Raw genomic sequence first — 7,286 nt, 5'->3', positions numbered from 1 at the left:
TTTTTCTAGGAACTTGAGGTGCAACATAAGATTGTTTATTTGTGCCTGTTCTGTTTTCCTGAGGTGGGAGTTCACCACTGTAAATTTCCCTCTGAGGACTGCTTTCATTGCATCCCACAGGTTCCTGTAGCTTGTATGTATATTTTCGTTTGATTGTAAATACCGTTTAATCTCTACTTTGATTTCATCTGTGACCCATTGGTTGCTCAGTAGGATGTTATTTAATTTCCAACTGTTTATGGAGTTTTTGTGTTTTGTCATTAATTTCCAATTTCATTGCACTAGGGTCTGATAGTATACATGGGATAATTTCAATTCCTTTGCATTTACTTAAACATGCTCTATGTACTACTATATGGTCTATTTTAGAGAATGTCCCATGTGCAGCTGAGAAGAATGTGTATGCTGATGCTGTTGGGTGGAACACTCTGTAAAGGTCTACTAAGTCCATATGCTCACACGTTTGGTTAAGTTCTGTTATTTCTTTCCCAATTTTTTGTCTAGTTGATCTATCTCTTTGTGACAATGGTGTACTAAAGTCCCCTGTCATGATTGTGTTGCTACTTATCTCATTTTTCATGTCTGTTAGAATTTGTCTTATATAGGTGGGTGCTCCTATATTTGGCACATAGACGTTTACAATTGTCATCTCTTCCTCTGCAAGCTTCCCCCTCACAGGTATGTAATGATCTTCTTTATCTCTTTTGATTGATCTTGGTTTGAAGTTCACATTGTCTGCAAGCGGAATAGCTACACCCACTTTTTTCTGGGTTCCTGTTGTATCTAGTATTGTTTTCCATCCTTTAATTTTCAGTCTATGAATTTCCTTTCGAGCTAAATGTGTTTCTTGTATACAGCATACAGATGAGTTTTGTTTCCTAAACCACTCTGCTAGTCTGCTTCTTTTGGTTGGTGCATTGAGACCATTTACATTGATGGTTATAACTGATGTGTACTGGCTTATCTTTGTCATGGTATTTTCCTGCTGTTGGATCCTCCTTTTTCCCTCTGTTTAATTGCTTGCTCTGCTTGGTGGTTCCTTTCTGTTGCTGTTCTTGAAGTTGCAGTCTGTTTGATCTCTTTCTAGAATATCTTTTAGTACTCTTTGTAGGATTGGTTTGGCGCTCATGAATTTCTTCAGTTGTTCTTTATCATGAAAATATTTTATTTCTCCATTAAAATTGAAAGATAACTTTGCAGGGTACATCAATCTGGGTTGGAAGTTGTTTTCTTTCAGTACCTGAAACTTCACTCCAAGCTCTTCCTGCCTTGATGGTTTGTGTTGAAAAGTCTGCCGTGATTCTGATAGGCTTTCCTTTATAGGTGATCTGTTTCTTTTCTCTAACAGCTTTTAATATTCTGAGCTTTTGCTGAGTTTCTGGGATCTTGATCACTATATGTCTGGGTGTAGATTTATTTTGGTTATGATTAACTGGAGTTCTACATGCTTCACTTAACTGGATGTCCAATTCTTTTACCATGCCTGGGAAATTTTCTGCTATTATTTCTGCAAATAGTCTTGTTATGTCATTTGTGTTGACACCTGCTGTTTCATTAATACCTATTAATGTGACGTTGTTTCTCTTTGCTTCATCTTGCAGTTATTGAATTGTTATTTCCTGGTTCCTTGTTGTTTTTAAGAGATCCCTCCTTTCATGCTCATTAGTGGCAATGCTGTCTTCAAGTTCTGAAAGTCTATCTTCAGCTTTGTTAAGGTGGTTTTGCAAGCTTTCAATGCAATTTTTAATTTCCTGGCTATCTGTTTGCATCTGTTTCATACCTTCTAGTTCTTTTCTATATTGCTCCCTGAAGGTTTCCATGAGTTGTCCATGCTCTTCTATTTTCTTGTCTATGTCATCTTTAGATATGCTGAACATTTCTTTCATTATTGTTGTCATTTCTTTTCTCACCTGAGACATTATTTCTGATCTGAAGTCTTCTATGGCCTGAAGGAGTTGTTTCTTTACTTCAGTTGCTATCATTTCAAAAATTTCAAGTATATGACTTCCAGGCTCTTCTGTATGACTTCAAGCCTCCTGGACTTGTTTTGGGTGTTGTGGAGGTCTGGGATTGCATTTTGCTCCTTCATTTTGTCATTTTTGAAGATCCAGAGGCTCCCTGGAGTGCAGCCTCACTGTTCTGATTGTGTGTGAGTGGCAGGGCGAGAGTCTGAAGATCCCCAGTGGTCAGTGTAGCTCCTGTGCTGGTGAATGGTAGCAAGGTGGGGTCCCAGATGCTCCCGACATTTCTTGTATTCAGTTGGCTCCCAGGCATGTGTAGGAAGTGGAGGAAGCTCACTGGCATTCCTGAGACTGTCTGGGGTTTAGGCCAGCTTCCACGAGAGTAGTGGGAATGCAGATCATGTTCATCAAGGCTTCAGATATTGCCCAGAACAGAGCCTGCTTCCCACACTGGAAGGGGAGGGATGAGGTGAACTCCCTGAGGCTGCTGTTGCTGTCCAGGTTTCGGTTGAGCTCCCAGGGGGGTGTGAGTTGTTCTGTCAGTGACCACCAAGGCCCCAGAAGTTGTCCAAGGATCCACATGCCTCATACACTACTGGGGGAGGCACCAGAGTGGCTCACCGAGGTTCCTAAAGGTGTCTGACCTTCAGCCCAGCCCAGGAAGACACACTATGGATGTGGCGAGGAGCCTCCAAGGCCCCAGAGTGTGCCCGAGGTTTCACCTGCCTTGCCTGCTGGTTAGGGATGCAAAGCAGCAACTCACCGGGCTTCCTGAAGACATCTGGGGTTCAGCCCAGGCCAGACCAACACACTATGGGTGTGGCGGGTAGCCACCGAGGCCCCAGAGGGTGCCCGAGGTTTTGCCTTTCTTGTTCGCTGGTCAGAGGGGCAGAGCCCAGACCCACTGGACTTCCTGAAGATGTCCCGCTGCATGGTAACTTTAATTGAGTCTTTGTACCTGCCACTCATTTGGTTATGTGTCCTTTCCCCTTTCCAACCCATAAGTGCTTTGTGACTGTGTATTACCTATCTTTGCTTATCTAGGGCTTCAAATGGTGAATGATACATTTGAGATTGTCAATACCATAAATGTTTGTGGAATAACTAAATATCCAGCAAGATATCTGTGAATTTCATTGTTCTTTGATATTTTCATCCTTCTCCCTATATAATTGTCTTATTCTCCTAAAGATTTTTCTCTATATGTTTGTTATTTATACTCTATAGAAGTTTCTTACTTGTACTCTATATAAAAAACTCTATATAAGTTTCTTACTCTCCTGAAAACTCTTAGACTTTGTTCACAGGACCAATATAGAATAAATTTACCATCTTGCACTCTGCTGTCTGCATACTTGCCTAAGAGTTCTTCAAGGGTGGCCACTGTGTACTTTTCAGACACTCTGTGATCACATCAAAGGACTCAGGAATAACTGCTGAATGGATGAACAAATCAATAAATGACTGTGCTTTAGTTTACATGTTACACATGTACAATTTTTTTTAATTTTCTCCCTGATCTGAGAGAAATACAGATAAAGATGCATACACACACACACACACACACACACACACACACACACAGGCACATGACCGTGCAATTCAGAAGGAAGAGTTCTAAAGAGTAGAAAAACAAACAAAAAATGAATACATAGTTAGAACCATGAACATCACTGTGCAGCTTTTCAGTTTGGGGTTAGGTCCTACAAATTGTTCTTCATGATTGATGGAAGGAGAAAAGATGTGAAATCTACACATCATTTTTAGCTGCCTAGAGAGGAATCTCAGTGTGAGTCCTATTTTTCACACAGATGGGGAAAATTGAAAAACAAAGACATGTCAAAATCATCCAATGGCACATTTCAGTTTTATGCATAGCTCCAGCCTAGAGGAATTTACAATCTACTTTCTATTGTAATCATTCCAAATGTTTGCCTTTGGATAAAATTTGGGTGGCTTAATGTAATAAGAAAAATAATACACAGAAAAGATTATGAGCTTGTGATTATAGGATCATGCCAACTCTGAGTCTAATTCCTTAGCTGTAAAATATGGTATAAGAACACCTACCTATGGGATGGCTTTGAGAATTAAATAATATAATGTATGTCAATTTTAGAACACACTGCCTGGTACATAGGAGGCCAATAAATTATAACTTTCCCTTTCCTCACTGACAGCAACAATCTCTGGGTTATGAACTTCAAGACACTTTTATGTGAAATATTTTCCTCATTGAAACTGTACTAGAAGCCAAAGTTATATCACCAGGAGAATACTTAAGAAAAATGTGATATGCAAAAAAAAGTCATGTTAGGCACCCCCACAGGGCTTTTGATAAATACTTGTGACTGACAAATATGTTGTCAGGGCATAAAATCAAATAGATGGGAAGAGATAGCAACATAAAAAAGTAATTTGGGCTCTTCACAGGATAATGATCACACTTCAATAAATATTTTATTTTTTTAAAGCAGTAGTAAAAGAAACTGGAAATCATTTGAAAAAAATCAAGTTTTCTTCAACAACTCAGTTTACATGAACACCTATAGGCACAGCAGCACTGGGCCCAGAATTGGTAGATTGGAAGCAAAGGTGTGCCAGGTATCAAAAGATATATTCACTCTTGACATTTGTGGCCATCTCTTTCAGAAAGACCCAGGGAGCCAGAGACCTGGCTTCCCTATATGCCAATCACTCAATAGCCGGCTGGAACTCTTCTGAGAACAACATCACCCTGAAGACAGGGTTCACCTCATAAATATCTGTTCAGCTTCTAGGTACCATGATAGGCTCTGGAACACCAAGATGAATGGAGCATGATTCTGATCCTCATGTACAAAAATAGATATGTAAACAAGCAATCACAAATAGAGAGTGGCTGGCTATACATCAGGTGTCTACAAGGACGTGTGGTGGCACAGAGGAAACAGCAGTCAGTTCCACCTAAAAGACAAGGAAAGATTTCTCAGAAGTGGTAACAGTTGAGCCCACCCTAAAAGATAAGAAGCTCACCACACTAACGGAAGGTAAAGACAACTGATGGAGGAGTACACCTTGAACAAATGCTCAAATACTAGAGTAAAATCAAGGAATTTTGGAAAGCTCCAGAAGAACTGAAACATTCATAAGTCATGCATACTATATATGTATACAAATATATGTTTGTAAATATAGTATCTTAAGTGGATAGCAACCGGCAGCAGATGATTATTCCCATCTGGCTGATGCATGCACCATAAACTTTCACTCCCTTTTCTGTGAGCTCATCAGTTCCACCTAATATTTCTAAACTAAATACCTCAAATTCTGATTGGTTATAAGTCATAAATGATCTTCCTTTGTGGATGCCTTGCTCCCCACAGGTCCTTATCCCTAGGGAGGGATGCCAAGGAAGAGAAGATGAAAGATAGAGAGACACAACTCTCCAGTATGGGGATCAGAGTGGCCCAGCAAAATAACTTAACTTCCTGGAAGAACAAATATTTTGGAATTCTTAGAAAATGACAGAACTGCCAGTATTATATGAATCATCTATGCACACTGTAAAATCTAAAACATAGTCTCCTTCTTTTGCAATATAAAAATGGAACTTTTTTGAGCAAAATAAAAAATAAAAACGAAGACAATATGTGCCAATTTGTGGGCAAATCTACATCACTGTAGGGGTTTGTGCCACTGGAGATTATCTTACTTATGCTACAGAAACAGCCAATGTATTGCATGTGGACCTCCACTGCAGACATCACTAAGTGATCTTAGGATATTTTCCCACTGAACCTGAGAGAAGAGGTTGAACATGGTCAAAGAAAAGAATGAAAGTATTCAGTACTCTTAAAAATAATGTATTTTACGCACCACTGGAATGGCCCTTTGGTGGAGTTAAAATTAGCACATCTCAGTATCATTTTCTCAATTTCACATCCCATACCTGCCACAAAGCGGTTATGGCACCTTTCCCTGGGTCATGTAATTTCTATGGGTTTCTAATTCCTTTCCTATAGAGCAAAGAAATGAACCAAATAACTTGCAAAGTTGATTACTTTTCCAGTAGTTCATATTACTGGGTTTCCTCTTTACTCTACATCAGGTTATCTCTCTATATCCATATTAAGAACCACTTGTCTTGGACTATAGAAATGTAGCTCCTCTTTCCTGATGGCACATGAGCAGGTTCTTGGTCCAAACAACATGCTTCAGTTAAAGAGTCCAAAGGGCTCAGTTGCTCAGTGTCTCTCTGCCCCTGATCTTTGACAAACGTTCACTAGACCCACAGCTGCCAAGATGAATACTTCTGCCCCAAAGTGTTAACTTGAAAATCAAGATCTCATTTGTTCTCTGTGGTTTCATTTCCTGCCAGGAAACAGAGCTAAAGGGTACAGATGGGGCCTAAAATGGCAAACACTTTTAAAGTAAATTTTGAATTCACCATAGTTTCATTTTCTGAGAGAGACTGATAAACACAAGTACCCTCTTCTTTCTTTGGGGTCACGCAGGAAGGCTTTCCAATGGAGGACCTCTGGAAGCCCTACTTCTAGATGAAGGAAGTGTGAAGCTCACTCTGGAATATAAAGTGCATCCTGGAATTGCGATGTTGGGTGGGGCCTCCAGTAGTGATTTCTACCTCCTTGGAATCCATGGACGGGAAGAGAAGAGGCCCTGGAGTGTTCCAGCCAGTAGGCAAGAGGTGCCAGGAGCACAGGGTACTTCCTCCTCCAGGAGGAACATGGTGGGTCACTGGACAGAGCGCACCTCCACCCTAACAGCAGTGGGGGAACAATCTTCTCTTGGAGCAGCGCACTCTGTGTGCATATTGGTACACAGGACAGTATTCAGAAGCATGAATTGTAAAGCCTGTGACTAGGTTTTGTAGCCTCTATGACTTGAGCTGTCTAAACTTCATCTTTCTCATCCATAAAATCACATGAATAGAATCTAATCATAAGGATCATTGTGTGATTAGATAAGACAGTGTAAAGCAAGAAGGTATAGTATCTGGCACACAGCACTGTGCTGATATTTACTGGAGTCTGAGATGGAAGAAATCTGTAATAATGATCCAATATTTCCTTAAATAAAATAAGTTTGTTAACTATGAGTTTTATGCTTTGATTCTGATTTCTAAAAATACTGCATTAGGGCTAGGGACATAGCTTAGTAGTAAAGCACTTGCCTAAAGCATGAGGCCCTGAGTTCAATCTCCAACACTGAAAAAAAGTTATATTACAATATTACTTACCTTGATGATTAAGAGTGTTTTTTCACACCCCTTAAGTTTTGCACACTTGCCCAAGAACTAGTGTTTATTTAGCCATCACCATAAAA

General features: G+C 39.9%; 1 protein-coding gene across 2 annotated transcripts in view; it reads left to right on the top strand.

The window, feature by feature from the left end:
* The window catches only part of Tnr (tenascin R), a 504,972-nt gene extending 497,913 nt beyond the window's left edge, over positions 1-7,059 (top strand). For both annotated transcript variants that reach the window (XR_001236464.1, XR_001236463.1), the window contains one exon: positions 6,458-7,059. The gene's annotated coding sequence lies outside the window, so the exon portion shown is untranslated. The remainder of the gene's footprint in view (positions 1-6,457) is intronic.
* Positions 7,060-7,286: the final 227 nt, after the last annotated feature.

Source organism: Chinchilla lanigera, unplaced genomic scaffold, assembly GCF_000276665.1.
Source record: "Chinchilla lanigera isolate Chin_1 unplaced genomic scaffold, ChiLan1.0 scaffold00005, whole genome shotgun sequence".
Classification (NCBI taxonomy): Eukaryota; Metazoa; Chordata; class Mammalia; order Rodentia; family Chinchillidae; genus Chinchilla; species Chinchilla lanigera.
The sequence above is the reverse complement of the archived record's forward strand: the minus strand, read 5'-3'. Positions and strand labels throughout refer to the sequence as shown.